At 37.1% G+C, this 18,410-nt stretch overlaps 1 long non-coding RNA gene across 2 annotated transcripts in view; it reads right to left on the bottom strand.

Moving 5' to 3' along the window:
* Positions 1-18,410, bottom strand: part of LOC121065325 — a 21,564-nt gene continuing 3,154 nt past the window's right edge. For both annotated transcript variants that reach the window (XR_005816990.1, XR_005816991.1), the window contains exons 3-5: positions 15,282-15,454; positions 5,296-5,422; positions 1-799 (exon numbers count right to left, since the gene is read on the bottom strand). This is a non-coding gene — a long non-coding RNA (uncharacterized LOC121065325). The remainder of the gene's footprint in view (positions 800-5,295; positions 5,423-15,281; positions 15,455-18,410) is intronic.

The following is an 18,410-nucleotide window of genomic DNA, read 5'->3' on the forward strand; positions in this document are numbered from 1 at the left end:
ATTTTCAAGTCAGGTTTATTTGATGTCGTATTTCAATAGTTTATATTTTTACTTTAACTTGGACTAGTTCATAATAGATATACTTTGTTAAAAAAAATCCAGGAAACAATTTACTGACTTACAAGTATTACTGTGTCAACAGATTTTCTTGAATCCTTTAATGTTTTATATAAAGAGACCAATATTAAAAATGAGAGATGTAGCACAGAAACAACCTGTAGGGTTCAATGTTAGTTCAAGCACATTTCAACAGATTCTGCCTTCAAATGTCAAAATCTTCATTTGTAATTAAGCAGAATGTATCAGGAAGATGTAACCAGAATGAAAAACCAACATATTCACCCTTTACAGAACACAAATCTCCATGCTCCTTTCAGCAAATTAGAGTTACAACCTGTACCGTAACATGCACACATGTTTTGGGGATGACCATCTTAAGCATCTTATTTGAATATGTCACCCGTACTTCTAATTGCCACAAGAGGACTGTTCCTTCTCTTCTTCCAGATCACCCCTGGCTTTCAGCGCAAAAGTCTGACAATGCCAACAGCTTCTTTATTTGCTGGGATGCTCTGGTGGAAACTTAAGCACGAAGAACCTAACATTCCATAAGAAGTGATTTGAGAGCAAAAGTGGGCTGGGAACTGGTTAATGAGGTTCCTGCACCCAGGTGATATTTCTTAATGTGTTTTCAGAGAAGTTGTTTGTCAGGGGAAGAATAGCAGCAAAAACTACAGCCAAATGCCTCACCAGTGCGATGTTGGTGTACATGAGAAGGTCCAACCTTGTCTTCTGAATCCTGTAAAAAATTAAAAATATATCAGTCATTAGTGCCAACTGTGAGCGTTGCACAAACACGGGCAGTCAGTCTCTAGTTCCAAAATAGCTGAACAGTAGGTTAGGGGTGAGTCATCCCTAAAAAGATTGCATGGCTCTGTCCAGTGACAGAGCTAGACTAGAACACAGCTCTCCTGACTTCTAGGCCAAGGATTTCAGCTCCAGCATGCTCTTTTCCCAAGTGAGGGTTTCTAGAACTAAAATATGTCATTTTAAATGAGAAAGACAATGTCTTTCACCAGATCTTTTGCCTATCACTGGAAAAAGTTAGTGTAGTGTGTATCATATTGTCCACGAGATTTCTATTTTAGTGTACCTGTGGATACCTCTATTCTTTGAAATTAAAACCTCTGTACAGACATTAAAAATGCAAACTCCTACAAGCACAAGTCTGCCAATTTATTCTTTTGTCTTAATAGAACATGTATGCATTTATATAGTGAGGATACAATTGCTCCAGTTTGCAGCCACACAGAGCATAGTTGCATGCATTTTCACATGCATGTGCATCTATCTGCATGTAATTCCAGCTCAACATAATGAACACAGCAAATCCACCTGAATATAGTTTTGACCTTGCACTTGCCATCCTGTTCTATCAATTTTGTGTTACGAAAAGGGGGGCAAATCTCAAAATAAAGAATTTAACCATAACACAAATTGTGTCAAGAATTGATTCTATATTAAATTGTGACGTCTGCTACATACTTACTATGGGTCTAAATCCTGCCCTAAACCAGTGGGATTATCTCCTGGTCCTAATCAAAACCTTCATTCTTTTAGACTGGTGTAATGCCAAATCTAGGATCTAAACCTTGGTGTTCGCACTTCCTCTGTACTAGGCCAACCTAGGATGTAACTGTGTACAGACTGTAAGAGAATCCGGACTGAGACACGTGGGTTACTCTCAGCATTTGTTACCAAACACCAACCAATCAGATTTCAAAGCTTATAAATTTGTAATGTAAGCTTCTTTGAATTTAAGTCCCTCGCCCCCAGCATATGTTAAGGATCTATTTACTTTGGCAACAGCTACAAACAGTGCTATGAGCTAGGAATCAAAACCAATCACCTACAGTAGGATTCATCCCACATAATGCTATCTAACAGGCATATTATCTTCCAGGTTTCCTCTGTACAATTAACTACAGGCAGGCAGTAAGTAACGCTACTGGGGTGAATCAGCCCACACATTTAACTGTCTATTATGAAATTAGGATGTCTTCTGTGAATACCCATCATTTTCCACTGATTATAGAAGGGGAACTACAGAGATGTTAGATTAAACAAGCAACAAAGTAGATTAAAATTAATTCTTAGACTCGGTAAATGCACTCTACCAGCTTAAAAAAAATCATGGTTTGTGCTGCAAATATTTACCGGTTTTCTATATACGGGGTTGTACTACTTAAGCAGTGGTGTTATTTACGTGGATGGAACAAGCAAAAGACTGTGGACTTAACTCTCCTTTTCCCCTCACACTTAACAAGAAGTGTAATTGGTTGATCTGGCACATGAGAAAATGTTTTACAGCACAGACATAGAAAAGCTTTGGCTTTCAAGTTACGGTTTACAGAAAAGATTAAGTATTTTCCCAGACATTCTTATTAAATCATAACATAACTCTTTAAATCCCTATCTGTATTATTATCAGGAACACATAATTTTCAGGAAATCCTGTTGCAGCTTTTAACAGCAAATCTACCGAAAATGTGAACCTGTCGGATTCTGTGCAATCAGAAGCAGTCATCTGACTTCAGTCACTGAGTAATGCAGATATGTCATGCTGATTTACATTTCTTCTTCCAGATCACTTTGAGCTTTTAATATGAAAAAAGCCTTAAGGTAAAAGCACTCAACCTGTTGTAAACAGCCCAGATTCATACACATATGATTCTATGAACATTTCCAGTCTAGAGTTCATTATACACACATACACAGATACAAATATATATCAATACATTCTAAAATTAAATTTCACTGTAATCCTTAATTTTGATGAAGAGTTGCCACTTGAGATTTCACTATACTGGCATCCATATGATTACTGAAAAATAATGTCTCTGCTAAACACAGAGCACAAATAGTATTAGCTCATGAGAGCGTGAATAATGAAATTCTTTTCTAATTGAGTATCAGTAAGCAATGCATTTTTACTCTCAAACTAAACCAAAATACTACAGAAAAGTGTAATCTCTTAACTTTTTCAGATTTCATTAATGTGGTTATGCCATCCTTAGCTTTGCTTACACTCAGATTTCCTTGCTCATGATTTCTGTTTCCACCCTTTACACCTCACTTTTGAATACAGCCCACTGAATCAGTCAATGGGTTCTATGTGGGTGTAAATCGTATGCTTGGGGACTGGAAAAGAGTTGTTAGCTTTAGGTGTTCAGTGTTTGTTTTCTACTTCTTTTATATTCCTACATTTTGTTGTATTCCTCCTACAGTTCCTGAAATAAAGGGTCTTACAGTGTACTGTCCTTAATATCTTAAGGCTATCACAGACCTGACAGAGACAACTTGGAACAAAAATAAGCCTTAACTATATTTACCCAATTGAAGCAAACTGTTTCCCAAGTGTCAATTTCAAACAGCCAAACTAATTAGGTCTAGAACACTATGCAAGCATTTACACTTACCATTATGCAGACAGGAACTAAAATATTTTACATTAATATGTATTTTACATAAAAGAGAATAATACGTTCAGGCAGTGTTATCATTTCCTCTTACAGACACTGGTTAAAACATTTACCTCCTGATCCTATGGACTTTCATAATGTTACAATTTTTTAACTTATTAAAGAACAATTCTATTAACTTAATTAAAACAGTCCCACAGCAAAAGTTAAGCATGCAAGTACCTACATTATGACAACTAAAGTGCATCCAAGCAGGCTGGTAGAAGGGGACGTGTTAATTTGCAAGCAACAAAATCTTTGATTCCTGTAAGTAGGGCTGACTTACTACAAATACATGAAAAAGTATATTGCAAAAAGAGACAAAATACTATAACATATTACAGAGTGGTTTATTAAAAAAATAGATTTTTAGTAGTACTGGACTTAAAATGACAGTCCACTGTTACGCTTAGCTCTATCCAATAACTAAAGTTTATCTGATAGGAGGGGAAACTGGATTTCTCGTGCCTACCAGAAAAAAATGAATCAATAAATAGGTTACCAGTGTTCTACTCTACAGCCTGTGGAGTTCACCACTGCCATTCCTCTCAAATATCCCAACAACTGTTTTCTCCTGTTCATATAATTGGACATACATGTCATCTCCTAGAAAGTAAACATCTGCAAACAAGTAACTGGAACAGTAAGAGACCATTTGATTATTCAAATTCCCTTCATTTTTTAATACAAATATTGCGTAATATTTACAAGTCTGCATTTCTACCCAGCTGCCACAAAAGCTAGGAAAAGGCTTTTTTTCCTATTATTCCATTACTCAGTTGCTGAAAAACTCTCAGCAAAGAAGGAATTTACTTCCAGCTCAAGGTATCCTATCACTTCTGACAGATGCATTTCCCAGTTTTAACTCTGCCATTAGAAGACTCTCCAAAAGTAGCACTAGTTTTATAATCAGAATTACAATTATTATAACAGATAAAGAAACAGAGTAAGTTTTCCTCCACAGAAGTAACAAACAAAAACTTATCAAGTCCTCTCCAACCACTGCGTGCTTTAAGAAGCAACTTGTGCGACTTGTGGACATTAGCTTATCCTAGTTTAAACCTTTGGAGTTAAAAAACAGAGCAAACAGTACATCCTTTAGCGTACAGAGTTTAAACACACAAAAATTTAACATTTAAACAGTCTCTAAGGCTGCTAAGTACACACTTTCAACACATACTTCAGCTACACTAAGACTAGCTAATGCTCCCACTCATCACATGATGCACTGTGCCAACACTGCAAAATGAAATGTGTTAGCACTGTCAGAAATGTGATTTCTGTCAGAAATGTTTCCTCAATTGGCGGGGGTGGGAGCGTGGAATCAAAACACTACAAGCAAAGCTGCAGACAAAAGCAAAGCTGCAGACAAAATCAGTGTGAAGAAGCAGAATTGTACACACCTAGCACAGTACATTAAGACACGTGGTCACTGAATGAATGCATACAGATACTGTCACCTTCTTCTATCAGGTACTTTTTATTTGTCACATTACTGTTCCACACATCTTCCAGAATAGTCTATGTAGTAGTTATGTACAGAAAGAGCTATAAAGAAGGGACAGAAAGGAATTCCTTTAAATAAAAAAACCCTCATAGATCCAAGCTCCCTACAGGAATATATGTAAATGCTTGGCTTGCTTTTATTAATGGGTAGGAGTGCATACCTTAAAGTCTTTCCTAAGAAAATAAACACCACCAACCAATAAAACAAAATAAAATAAAACCAGTAAATTTTCAGAATTTGTATGACAGAGTGCTTATTTACACTTACCATCTTTATGAACAGAGCCAACATTCACAAGGCATCTCACTCGTGTGTGTGTTCGTAAATGCTGCCACTTCACTACTTGCATCAATGGAGTTGTAAGGGCAGATTTCATATTTGAAAGGCTTCTGACCTACAGAAAGCAAACATGAAGAATGTAGTACCTTCTATGGGAACTCAGAGTGGGGGGAGGAAGATGAAATTCAAAAAAATAAATAAAAAAATCAGTGGATTAGCATTTACAGCACATGCTCAAATCCACAGCTCATCTTTCACGTGAACTCACTGTTAATGAATCATGATCTTACATTAAAGTCTATGCAGTTAAAGGTTATGGCCAGTTTTATCAGTAGGAGACCTACCGCATTTAAATTTGGCTTCCACCATAAGTGTAATCAAGAAAAACTGGCCAGACCCATTTCCAAATTTAGTTTTGATCTTTTTTTTCTGAATCAAAGTCCAGCGTGCTGACTTTCAGCCTACTCTGTCACGAGAAACCTCCACAAAACAAACAAACCAAAGAAGCACAAAACACAAAGCCATCCCTCAGAATGGCAGCAGAACAGGAAGTTTTCAAGAGGCAAAAGGAAATGACATTAAGGGAAAGCCATTTTGAACTTAATGAAGAAAACACACAAAGAATTTTCTCGAAAGACAGCAAGGACAACATTTAGGTCACAGATACAAAGATAAACAATGAATTTCAATAACAAAAGCATTGTGAGGTACATTCTTAAAGAACTACCCTCCCCTTTCATCTGCATGCGTGCTAACAATTTCTAATTCACAATATTTATGTTCTTATCTTTCTGAGGTAACTGAATACTGTTTTTACAGTGGAAAACCTGAAATGCACCTCAACAGAAAGAAACCACAGACTAAAAAAAAATGAAATAGAATTGCAGAATACAAAATGGTTGATGTTGGGAAGATCATCTGGTACAATCCCAAATAGGCAAATTTATCTTCATCTTCAAAATCAAACACAAAGCAAGTAAATAATTTCAAGTTAAAAATAAAGAAAAGTGAACAGATTTTAAGAACTGAAGTCCTAACAATAACCCTGGTACAGTAATAATTCTCCTCAAGACAGCATTTTAAGGCACCATTATTACAAGTAACTCCAGTTACTTGTACAGTTTGTCCAGTTACTTGTACAGCATTTCGGTTTTATTAGTGTTATCTATTAAGAATTAATGCAGAGGATATAACAATGTGTACTCTTTACAGGATCAGCATAATATGGAGATTTATTTTTATTTTTTAATGTTTACTCCCACTTGTCAATGGAGAAGCAAACAGGAAAGGGCTGAGGACATTTTCAGGAGCAATTGTAAATAGCCTGATGTCTAGATAACAGACTACTTTTTCCACAGGTAACAAGCAGCTTCCTAAAAGTCGTTACATGCATTTGCAGATTACATAGCAAGTCAGTGGCAGAACAAGTGATACAAAACTGTTCTGGATTTGCAATCCTTCTCCTAGACAGTGATTTATTTTATTCATTTTTGACAGAAGTTTAATTTATTGAGGATGGGTTTGGTCATGTGTCTACTTATGCACCTGAATATCTTTAACAATGCCTGGCCACAGTGTCTAGTCAAGTTCCCAGATGTCATCAGTTATCTCATCTTTAGATATCACGGTCTTTTTCCTCTACCTTTTGAAGCCTTTTTGAAGCCAGTTGCCTTCCACGTAGGCTAAGAATACTGAACAGAGCAAACGTCTGCCTTTCGAGACACGGCATACTTGCCACCACATAGACTGGGAGCCATCTGTCCCAGTAGCATGCGACGTCTGGCAGCCTCCTTCACACCTCCGCTGCCTGCCAGCCAGCTGCCTGCCCTCCCCTCCTGCCGTGCGGTGTGCCAGGCCGTGGTCCCAGCGCTGCAAGACGGAGCACCACCCACGTCAACCAAGTGTCGGCGCGCCGTACTCCTGCCAAACCACTGCAAGAGCATTTCATTCCTTAAACCTGCTGAAAAGTTCATCTTCCCAACGTGGGCAAAAGTGGATGTATCCTATCCAGTATGCTATAGGATGAGTTCTCCACAGGCTGATTTATTTCAATATTCTCACAAGCAGATAATTGTCTCTCCGCTGTCCTGCCCACGCACTCACGACATACTTTATATAGCAGATTTCAGAAGGCCGTTAATGCAACATAGCATGTTCCTGTGCTATTTGTTCCATTAAACTTATTTACAGATCTTGTAAAATGCTCAGTTCAAAAACGGAGAAAGACTTCACTTTTTAAATACCTACAAAATGGAGAAGATCCAAAAGCTCCAAGCAGACAGTGATACAAAGTATGTTCTGTGCAAATTCAGGATTTCTAAATACAAATGCCTTCATTTTGGCACGATGACAGACTTGATATAACCTTGATAATATAAAGTGTATGTAAACAAACTACTTGACTGAGATAGGAAAAAAGCAAACAAAGCATCAGTCAGAAGCTGGGGCTTCCAACAGGCTCAACGCTGAACTTTAAAACAGAACTCTCAAGTAGGAAACACACCAGAAAATGAAAGGGAATATAGCCAAGACAGGCAAACATCAATCTATAATATTAAGAAGAATCTTGAAATATGCAAAAATGTGCAAGTTGATTTAAAAAGTTTTGCAAAGGCATTCCCATTCTTTTCCGCTTATGGTGTACCAGTAGAGAGAATAAGAAATAGCAATCTGATTCAAGTCCACATCCCTCCAAACTAGCAAAGACACCTTTCTCAGTTAACGTGCCAGGGATACAAGCTGTTCTTGTCTTTGTTATATCTATACCTTGTCACAAGTGTCTTCTGAATATAGATCCTAAACTGGGATTTCCTAAAGTACACCCATATTCAGGGAAGCAACACAAACATATCCTTAAGGGATAGACCACAGAAATAATTTAGTTAAAAATTTGCTTGTTTTGTTAAATCAGGATCTGATTTTGTTTGTCTGTTTCATATTCAACATAAGAAGAAGAACTACCAGTTGATAAAAAATAAAAAATACCCCTTTTCTTGAGAGATCCTTTCCACAGCACAGAAGCAGCACTCAATATTTGACTGTACAGTTGTTGTTTTTTTTTCCTTAAGTAATTTAAGTGGTAACATAAAAAAGACACGTGTAATCCACCTGTACAAATTCATATATGCTGTATGAGAGAGGCCTTGAGACTTGTTCAGTACTCATAGCGCCGGTAGTGAAAGGTTTTGATGCCAGCATGTATTCCCATGTGCCTCTGCAAAGCTAACTTTAAGAACACTTCCTGACAGAAAGGAAATGAACCTTGTCAGAGTTGGAAAATCATCATCTATTTTTCCTGTATAAGTGGTCTGAAGAGATGACATTTCTCAACTAGTATGTTAATTCAGGTTTTTGATGACTTTTATCACGAGTATTTGAGCTTATTACTTATATAGGAAATACTGATATCATTACGGGAGGAATGAGAGCATAAAGATTCCTATCAGACCTGTCTACAGTCAAGTAATTCAGTTATTATTTTATTATCTTTCAACTAGTTATTTATATTCCCAGAATGACATAGCTTCCTGTGTTGAAGTAATTCACTAGCAGCCAATACTGCACAACGCAACATGCTCACATTGGATTGTTGTATTTTCCTGTTTGAATGGTCTGCCTACATTTTTTAGAATTTTTTTCTCTGTGTGAAAAATACAGATTCTACCTTCTCTATGGCATGACCTGTTACACTTTCAGGCCTGCAAGTGGAATTTATCCAAATGGAAAAATAATGTGTGTCAGAATTACGTGTGCTTGTAAACAAAGAGAGGATTCCTAGGAAACAAAACTGTAAAACATTTACAGATCGTAGATCTACTGTTCCAGATTCCTCGATTTGCCAGATTCTTCCCCACACCATGCTTATAATACCTCAAAACCATTTAACTCTATGCCTCAAGCATTTAAAGTTCCTCAAAGCTCAGCAAAAATAAAGGAAGCACCGGTTGTTCACAAATTCACAAACAAGTCTGTAATGCACATCTATAACACAATAATTTCAAAGGGAGAAATATAAGCAGAGAACAACTTTAAAATCCTTGTCCTGTGGAAGTTAACTATAGCAGGTTTGAAAGGTGCTTACACCTCTATCCAGATTATTGATCAACATAGCAAAATGAAACAATTCCCTTTCAAATCATACCTGTAAATAATTAACTACCAAGTAAATACTAATTCTGACTACACGCACTACATTCACATGTTAGATGTAATAAACAGGGTTACTCATTCTTTAAATACTCTATAATGAAAACACAGTTATTTTCATGACACATTTGTGAAGACAATGGAAGTCCTGCCATCTTAAAAACAAAGTATTTTAGAAAACAATGAAATTAGTTTATATTATGCTCAAGACTTCTACTGGTAGAAGTATTTCTGCTAATTCAAAAGACAGACTGAATCATACGGCTGTTATTTTACGTAATAAGATTCAAAACAAGAAAGATGCAAAAGAGGACTTGGCTTAATCCCCAATTATTTGTGTAGCTTAATACTTTCTTGCACCAGAGCAATAAAGCTTTGCACCAGAGAAATAAAGCTTACATTGCTTAAAGAATAAAAGCCCTTAATTTGCATGAGGGAACTAAAGTACTTAGGGGAATTGTTGAAGTGTTTGATACATAGAAGGTGTGAAAGCTAAAACAATAATCTCAGTAAAACCAAGGGCCTATAAGGAAAAGTCTGTGATTTAAACAGTGGGCTTCAAGATGAAAGCCAACTCTGAAAGGCGAGCAGTACAATTCTGAATAACTCTTTGCATTAATTTTTCCCCTCTTCCCTAAACATTTGTGTTCTCTCATGGGGAAAGGCTATCACAAAAAGGCTTTCACATTGTGAAAGATCTAGATTCTCAGCTCCTACAGGATAGACAGAACTTTTTTAGCACTATGAAACAGAGACCAAAAATGCAGAGGCTGATTTCTGTAATATCTTTGTGAATCTAACACAAGCACAGCAGTTCAAATGTATATTATGTGCTGATTAACAGACTGGGAAAACATTCTTTGTTACCATTTCTATTCACTAAAATCAGAATTAAAAGTGTACTTTTATGCATTCAAAGGATGTCTTTCACAGTGACATAGCAGAACAACCTTTCCCTGTTAGCGGATTAGATGCTTTGTAGAAGAGTAGAGCTATTTGGATTTTCTAGCTATTTCAATCATTCCTTAACAAGTTTAAGCAGAGATGCCTTAACAAAAGTAACAGCTTTAAATACAGACTTTGGAATTCTGATGTTGTGGACAGTGCCCATCACATGCAGTGTTTGTGGTGCAAACTACCCACAGATATCAGTGTGTCCTTTTTCTTCAATGAGAAAAGGAGGACTGTGTTACTAGGAGATCTTCATAGGCTAAGGACCAAAAGACCAAACGAACTTGGAACTGTAGTATGGATTTTTCAACCTTTCATTCTTGAGATCTAAATAAGCCTTATTTGAAACATTGGGCAATTCAGACACATTAAGAGCAAAGGGTTTTTCTGTTTTTGGAACAGAATGGATTATTATCATGAGTATTCTTCATCAGAGTTTTAGGCTCTATAAAGCCCCCTCCCCCCCTCCACCCCACATTATAACACTTACGAAATTAACAAAACAGGCAAGACTGTCAAGAATCAGTTTCATTCTTCCCAGTTAGGCTTTGAACACTGATTATAGGTAGCTGATCATCACAGAAGCCACTATAATTTTCCTTTTTTAAGAACTAGCAGATAAAACTCAGCAACTGAAGAGGTTAGACTGCCCTCTCTCTGCCATTTTTTGCTAACTACTTCTGTAACATAAATAGAATTATGGCCACACACTTTCACGAAAGTCAAGACATCAGGTATGCCAACATTTTCCCATATAGTCAGAAAACAGCATACTCCAAACTGGTAATATGGTATGTCTCCGTAAAGTTTTAGGTTATAAAAACTGTGCTTCATTGCTGAAAGAAGGCAATACAATTCGGTTATACTGTTTAGTAGTTCTACTATTCCCTGTGAATCAAAGCCTTTAACTTGCATACAGTGTTGGAAGAAAGCAAGAGCCATCCTCGTACTGAATTAATATGTGAATTAAAATTATCTCTACATTTAATGTACTCTCAGCCTTATTTTCTGATGGAAGAAAAATGGCCAAGGGAGCATTATTTTGAATTGTAACATTACCTTAACTTAACTTGTAATGTAGGAAATACCAGATATTTGAAAAATGTAAGCAAGACTTAGGTGACTAACTTATAATGTCATGGAGTATGTCATGGAGTTCAGTTGTTCTGCTATCTTGTCCTTTAAAATATACATACACCTAATGTCATAGTCAAAAATCTTAAGTCTTCACGTGGAGCTACCTTTTTTTATAAAATTGCATAAATTCAAATTAGATTTTACTAATTAAACTCTACTGTCTAAAACTGAAAAGAATGAAGACATCTAATTCATATATTACAGCTATCCTTGTAGCAAATGAGTTAGGTAGAAATAATCATTTTAAACTGGATCTCTGACAAGAGTATGTAGCCTACACTGAGGTAGGTATACAGTCAAAGAGGAACACTGAAAAAGCCCTTGAAAAAGCCATGGTTATGTTGCTCCTTTGCTGCCCCCTTCTGGAAAACAAAACAAACATAACAACAAAACAGGAAAATAGCTGGTCCCTGCATACCGTTATCTCCATTTCTCAGACGACTCAGCCTTGGGACGGCAGATCTTTTTTAGTTTAAAGGCTTTGGATTTTTTTTTAAGTTTTAATTTTGAGGCATCAATAAACACTAAAATATATTTTCCAAACGAGCTGTTAATCTAGGCATAATGAGAGACAACTCTAGGAAGAAGAGAAAGTGAGGCTGCTCGCTTTGGCACTCTGGAGCTATGCCCAGCAGCACATTCTGCGCATTCAGAGGCACAGCCAGCACAGCAGGATTATCTGTATGCCATTCTGCCATCAGCGATTTAACCTAAGCTTCTGAACACAACACTGAATTGGCTGCAGTTTACAACAGATTCTGCTGTACCGGTGCTGCCACAGATTCTCAGGCAAATCTTTAGGGGAAAGCCTGTGGCTGTCTTCTCATCCATCATCACGGATACTTAGCAGTTTTTGCTAGCATGCCTTTCAAAGAGGCTGTAAGAAGGAAACAGGGTTAACTCAAAGCTTGCTTTGCTGGACAGGAAAACTCAAGTGAGAACGAGATATGAAAAACTCAAGTAAATTCGTAATCTGCCGTATTTGGAAGCACTGTTCCAGGGATAGCTCCAGAGACCCCTTCTGCAAACACACCTTTTACTTCTGAAACAGAGGTGTTACACATACGTCAGATAACAACACATTTCATACATAACCTTATACTAAATCTGGGTTGCTATTGTCCACTTGTTAAAACCAACAGTTGTAACGATGTAAGAATGTAAAATGCTTAACCTTGTACAACTATACTTCTCAAACACTTCAAAATTGAGACAAGTTATGTCAAAATACCTCTCTGTGATTGTAAGAGCAACTTGTCTGACTGCTCTGTTTGCACAATTTGTTGTGTCTGGAATGTGCTTTGACTATGACAAGGCTTGTTAACAGACTACTTAATTTAAAAAAGATGCCTATGTGAAAGGTGTCAGCATGTCAGCCTATTCTGTATCTATTAGCAATGCTGCTAGTTCATTAAAAGTAATTGGGCCTTTGACTATCCAAGCCCAAATTCCTTTTCTTTTTTATTATACCAATTTCAGTAAGCAATTAAAACATGTATTTATTTTTTCCACATGAGCAATAATGACTTCAAAGCAGGAAATCCAGATTCGCTATAGACAGTTATTTCAGTCCTACAAAACGGCAGGGTAAAGAGGCTATTTGGGAAAAATCCTTGAAAATGTGAATTATTTAGATTACGGTACATAACTTTAAAAGTCAGAAAGTGGTTTCTCTAGTTAAACGGTAGGTGTGTACTGTGAAAATGTTTTCTAGTAATGTAGCAGGCATATGTATGGACACATATCACAAATAAAACATCCTCAAAAAGAAACTCGCATACTTAGAAGAAACCTACAGAAACAGAATGTTCATTAACTCATTCACCTAAGTAGTAGGAAAACTGTCACTAGAATATTGTGTGATGTTAAGTAATGGACAGGTGGCTACCAAAGGATCTTTTCTGAACAACGTGAAAGCATCAAATGCTTTCTTAAGTTCTCTTCAGAAGAGAGGATGCACTTGAGATCAGACAAAGTCTTAGTGTGAACTCATAGCTGCAGATAAATGGAACTTTACATTAACTGACAAAAGTGATTATTCAGTAACTATGCCTATTAAAAATGTACCACTGACTGCAGAGAAAGCTGTACACTGTCACATTTTTTTTCATCCAGTTTATGTGCAGGACTCTGAGAAGCCTCACACGTGCACAAGAGTACACATCGCATGGCAGTTCAATGAGCACTTCTCAGTGGTTCTTCTTTCTTACTGCTTGTAATAAAATGCAAGCTTTAGAAACAGCTCCTGCTTGCTTTATTCAAAAAGACCGGTACCATCACAATACAAGTAGAAGATACAACTATTTGGATAGGGTACCTTATTTTCATTCAGGCTATCTGTGGAAAACTTTCTTGGAAAAATAGGTAAAGTACGTAAATAAGCGTACCACGTTATCAATTGTTCCAGGCTGGATGTGGTTCTAGGCAGCCTGCTCTAGTGGTTGGCAACCCTGCCCAGAGCAGGGGGGTTGAAACTAGATGACCTTTAAGGTCCTTTTCAAACCAGGCCATTCTATGATTCTATGATTCATTCATTCTATGATTCTGCAGTAAAGATCTACAGAACTACTTGGAGCATAACAAACAGAATAGAGAATTTTGCTATAATACAGGCCATAGCTACTGCAGGTACTGCATGCTAATTCACTTGAATTCTTCTTTCCAGTTGCTTTTGTGCTGGACCACACGGGATTATCTTCAGCCTTCATCTCTTCCTCTCTTTAATTTGTGTTTTCTAATGGATTTGTTTGCGATGTCCATTCATCTGACGTCTGGTTTTGAATACTCAACCACAAATTGAACACAAAAGGGCTGGAGAAGTTGTGTGGTTTTTCACATGCTCTTTCAACTCTGCTCTAGATTGTCAAGAAAGAACTAAGTTAAGTAAGCTAATTCAAAAAGAAACCCAAAAATAAGTGTCAACTGACATTTTACATTACCACCAATGACTTAAAAGACTTAATTTCAGGTAAGATACTTTCAGGCAAAAGACAGTTTTAAAGGGACTTTTGAAATACGGTAACCCTCATAAATCAGTCCACTAAGAGAAAAAAACAAAAACAAACAAAAAACTTGCAGATCATTCTAGGTTATGTTTGTGAAACAAACACACAAACACACACAGAAGGGGGAAAAAAAAGCTTCCCAGAAGAGCCGAAGAGCTAGACAAGCCATTTGATTTTTAACTGTAGGGCAGAATTAGATCTAAGTTGCTGATGTTGAGGAAGTAAATGGTCTATTTTACTTTTGCACATATAAATAGTAGATGACTTCCAGGAATGTTTAACTGCCATTCACACACACCCTAAAAGAACAGATTATCATTCTGTATGCACACTTTCATCATAGAATTGCTATGGTGCTGCTCTGCACAAAGAGAAAAAGGGGATGAAATAAGCACAAGTGATAATGATAAAATAAAAACACTTGGAAAGTTTCTACTGTCTTTGAGATGCTTGTTGCCACAATAAATATCCTTGCCTTTTTTAAAAATGAGAAGGCAGAGAAGAGAGCCATGATTTTCAAGAATCTCATTTGATCTGAATCTACTGGGTTTATCAAATTAAATGTTTTATCATACAAAAGCTGCATCTAAAAACGCACGTTTTAAAAACTCGTGCTTTCTAAGTCTCCTCCATTGTGAACATTTATAGATAAAAAAACAACAGCAAAAACTTTAACACGTCATATATGTTATTTGAGACCGTATACTGAAGTAAGCATTAGGAATAAACACTTACCTCACCCTCTATGCAGTGTATGCCAGCTCCATGCTCCAGCAGGTTTTGGTGATCAATACATCATCAACCAACGCAGCGTATATGTTATGTGTCATGATGGAGGTGTTATGTGTCATGAAGAGTCATGATGGAGGTAAACCCGGCAACCCTAGAGGGTCTGGACATCACAGGACCTAAGGAACAAATTTGTGCACGTAACAATGTGCTCTGTGGTCTCACAGCCTGGTCACTAAAAGCCTACAGCACATCTTGGTAAAGCCAATGGATTTTTTGGTAACTTATTCTAATACGTTAAGGTAGATTCCCAAAATATCTTCCTCAACGCTAAATAAATCCTATATTAAAACACAATAAAACCCTCAGCTCATTAAGTTTGCTAAGCCAAGAAATAAAATAATTAGGAAGTGCCATAATCAAAGTTGCCTTGGTAACCTTAATTTCATTGCTTTCTGCCTATACACTCAACACTCACTAAAAAAAAAAATCTACTAAAGCACTATTCATTCTTGCACTGAATTTGGGAAGAATAACGAGCAAGAAAGATTGTATGCAGGCAGGCAACTGAAGATTTTGAAAGTGTACCTACACACCCACACAGAAGATGAGTATCTGACTTTGCAGCTTTTATTGTGAGCTTTCTTGCTTTTAAACAAAAAAAAATAAAATAATAATAATAATAAAAAAATTCTTGATATGGCTTGGGCTTTACTTTTTGAAACAATGTACCTAAGAAGTTAAGACAGAAATTCCAGATTTCACAATGGAGAACCATACATGGGCCCACTGGCATTGCTGAAACCCTTAGATACACCAGAAACGTCTGATGTTAGATTTAATTGCTGTTAATTGCAATCTTTTACCCTCTTCTACTAATGCTGGTTCACTTATTTGAGACTCAAAATCCTTTCCCTCAACTTCAGGCCGCCCGGTAACCTAAGTTACTTTCATTCTCCAAGACTTGGCACTTTATTTTATGCTCTGTGTGCTGTGCCCAGTCCCAGTAGCAGTTTCTGTCATATGCAAAATTGTGCTGAGGTTCATCTACCCATCTCACCCTGACCCCTAGCAACTTCTCACAGGTTTTCCAGCTCCACTGGTCTTCAGCATCCAGCTTTTTTTAGATACTCTCTATGAATGAATTCAAAACATTTGGGACCAAAGAAAATCGTCAAATTTTCTTAGTCCTCCCTCCTTAAAGCACAAAGCACAATTAGCTTCCTACAGTAAAGTATCTTCACTGCTCCCTGCACTTTCCAGAGGCTGTGAAGAGGCCAAACCAAGACAGGTTTTTGCATCAGGAGCACGCCTTTCAGCTCTTCTAATGGAAGACACCATCTGAAAAATGCTTAGAGCGTTCCTGCAAGCCATGGGTTATTAGGGCTTTTTAAATAAAAGCCACACTCTTACTGCTTCCACTTTAAAATATTATGAGCATTAAGTTTTCCTCCACAGGCAATCTAGAAAATTGGCTGAATTATTTTGGTTGATCTCTTCTTAAAATAAAAGTATCGGTTGAAGGCAAAGAAAAAATTCAGCCAATACAGTTCAAACAAACAAACAGAAAAGCAAGACAGAAGGGCAAGTGAGAACAGTGTCTTTTACAGAAATAATAACTGTGGTAATAAAGCAGTTGATGCAGAGCAGCAAAAAAAAAGTAATTAAGTGTGGTTTTAATACAAAACTAAATAATGAGTTAGCATTGAAAATAGAGAAGAAGTGTGAAAGATGCAGGCACGTCATGAATTCATTTCATTCCTGTTTTCAGAGGAATTATGTTTCTTTAACATAATCTTGGGGAACATTTATCAGCATGAAGAGGAGCTGTTGTTAGAGGCATAGCCTCTACCAATATTAAAATTGAAATTAAACAGTCAGATTTGATGGTGTCAAGGTTCTGCAAGAATGCCCAGCTCCCTCAGCAAGCGACAAAGCTGGATAGCGTCCTCAGAAAGTCGCTTTATGATTTAAGAAATGTTGAAGTTCCCCATATTTGATGGAACTAAATTAAATATATATATATATATATATATTGATAGGCTGCTATATAGTTCCTCGTCAGATTCACCCAGCTTCAGTTAACCTCATTAACCAAAGACAGCAGTCAGAAATCAGAGAAGCATGGACAGGTTTCTCCACACAGCCCTGGTCCAACCACCACAAGTCTGGGAAGCTGCAGGTTGAGTTTGGAGGAGATGGAGCTGCTAGCAGTACGAACTGCAGTGTGCGCTTTTGGCATTGTTCAATGCACAAGAGGAGTCAGAGAGAGACCAAACTCTTTGCCAACATGGATCTAATTTGTGGTTTGAACTAAGCTGGCCTTCATTCACAAGCATCCGAATTCTGATGATATTCCAGTCAAATTGTCACCAAGTTCAAATCAGAAAAGCTTCACACATGAAGCACCCCTCAGCTTTGACGTTTTAAACAGCACAATAATCTTTCCACACAAGTGAAGGGTCCAGTCTGATAACAAAAGTCAACAGAATTATGAGATAATACAGAGCCTTTCTTGTATGAAGCTTTCAAACCAATCTTACCTGTTGCAGATCGGAAGAAAGCTCTCACAGAGTAAGATGAAGCACTCTGAAGACTGAAGATAAATTTGCTGCTACTAACTCAAAAACCAATGAATTTCCTTTTAAACTAACAGACAACCAAGCAATTGCTTAACCAAGCAATTACCAATTGCCAAAAATGATTAGTTTTGGAAATTACCAAAATAAGTCAATCAGGAAATCAAATCAACAGAAAGAAGTGCAAAAAGCCAAATATTTCATGGTGCCCTGCATCTCAATTCCCCGTATCTCCCTGCACCCTCTTCTCTTCACCTCTGTGTACTAAACAGCTGGTCCACATTAAACACTTGTTAACATAAATGTTCAAACTTAACTCCTGCATAGTTTTAAAGTGCTTTGTGGTGGTTTTTGTTGTTGTTTTTCTGAGCAGTATAAGCCTGAATTTGGTTCAGATGCACAGTACATGAGAAGAAAGAGCAATTGTTGATCATGAAGACCCAATTTGAGCACGTGGGCTCTGGTGGCAACAGCAAGGTCAGCTCAGCACTAAGGATGCTCAACCCATTCCTCTCTCCCAGCATCGAACACAACAGCAGCAGCAACAAAAGGATGA

This window comes from Cygnus olor, chromosome 2, assembly GCF_009769625.2.
Source record: "Cygnus olor isolate bCygOlo1 chromosome 2, bCygOlo1.pri.v2, whole genome shotgun sequence".
Lineage (NCBI taxonomy): Eukaryota > Metazoa > Chordata > Aves > Anseriformes > Anatidae > Cygnus > Cygnus olor.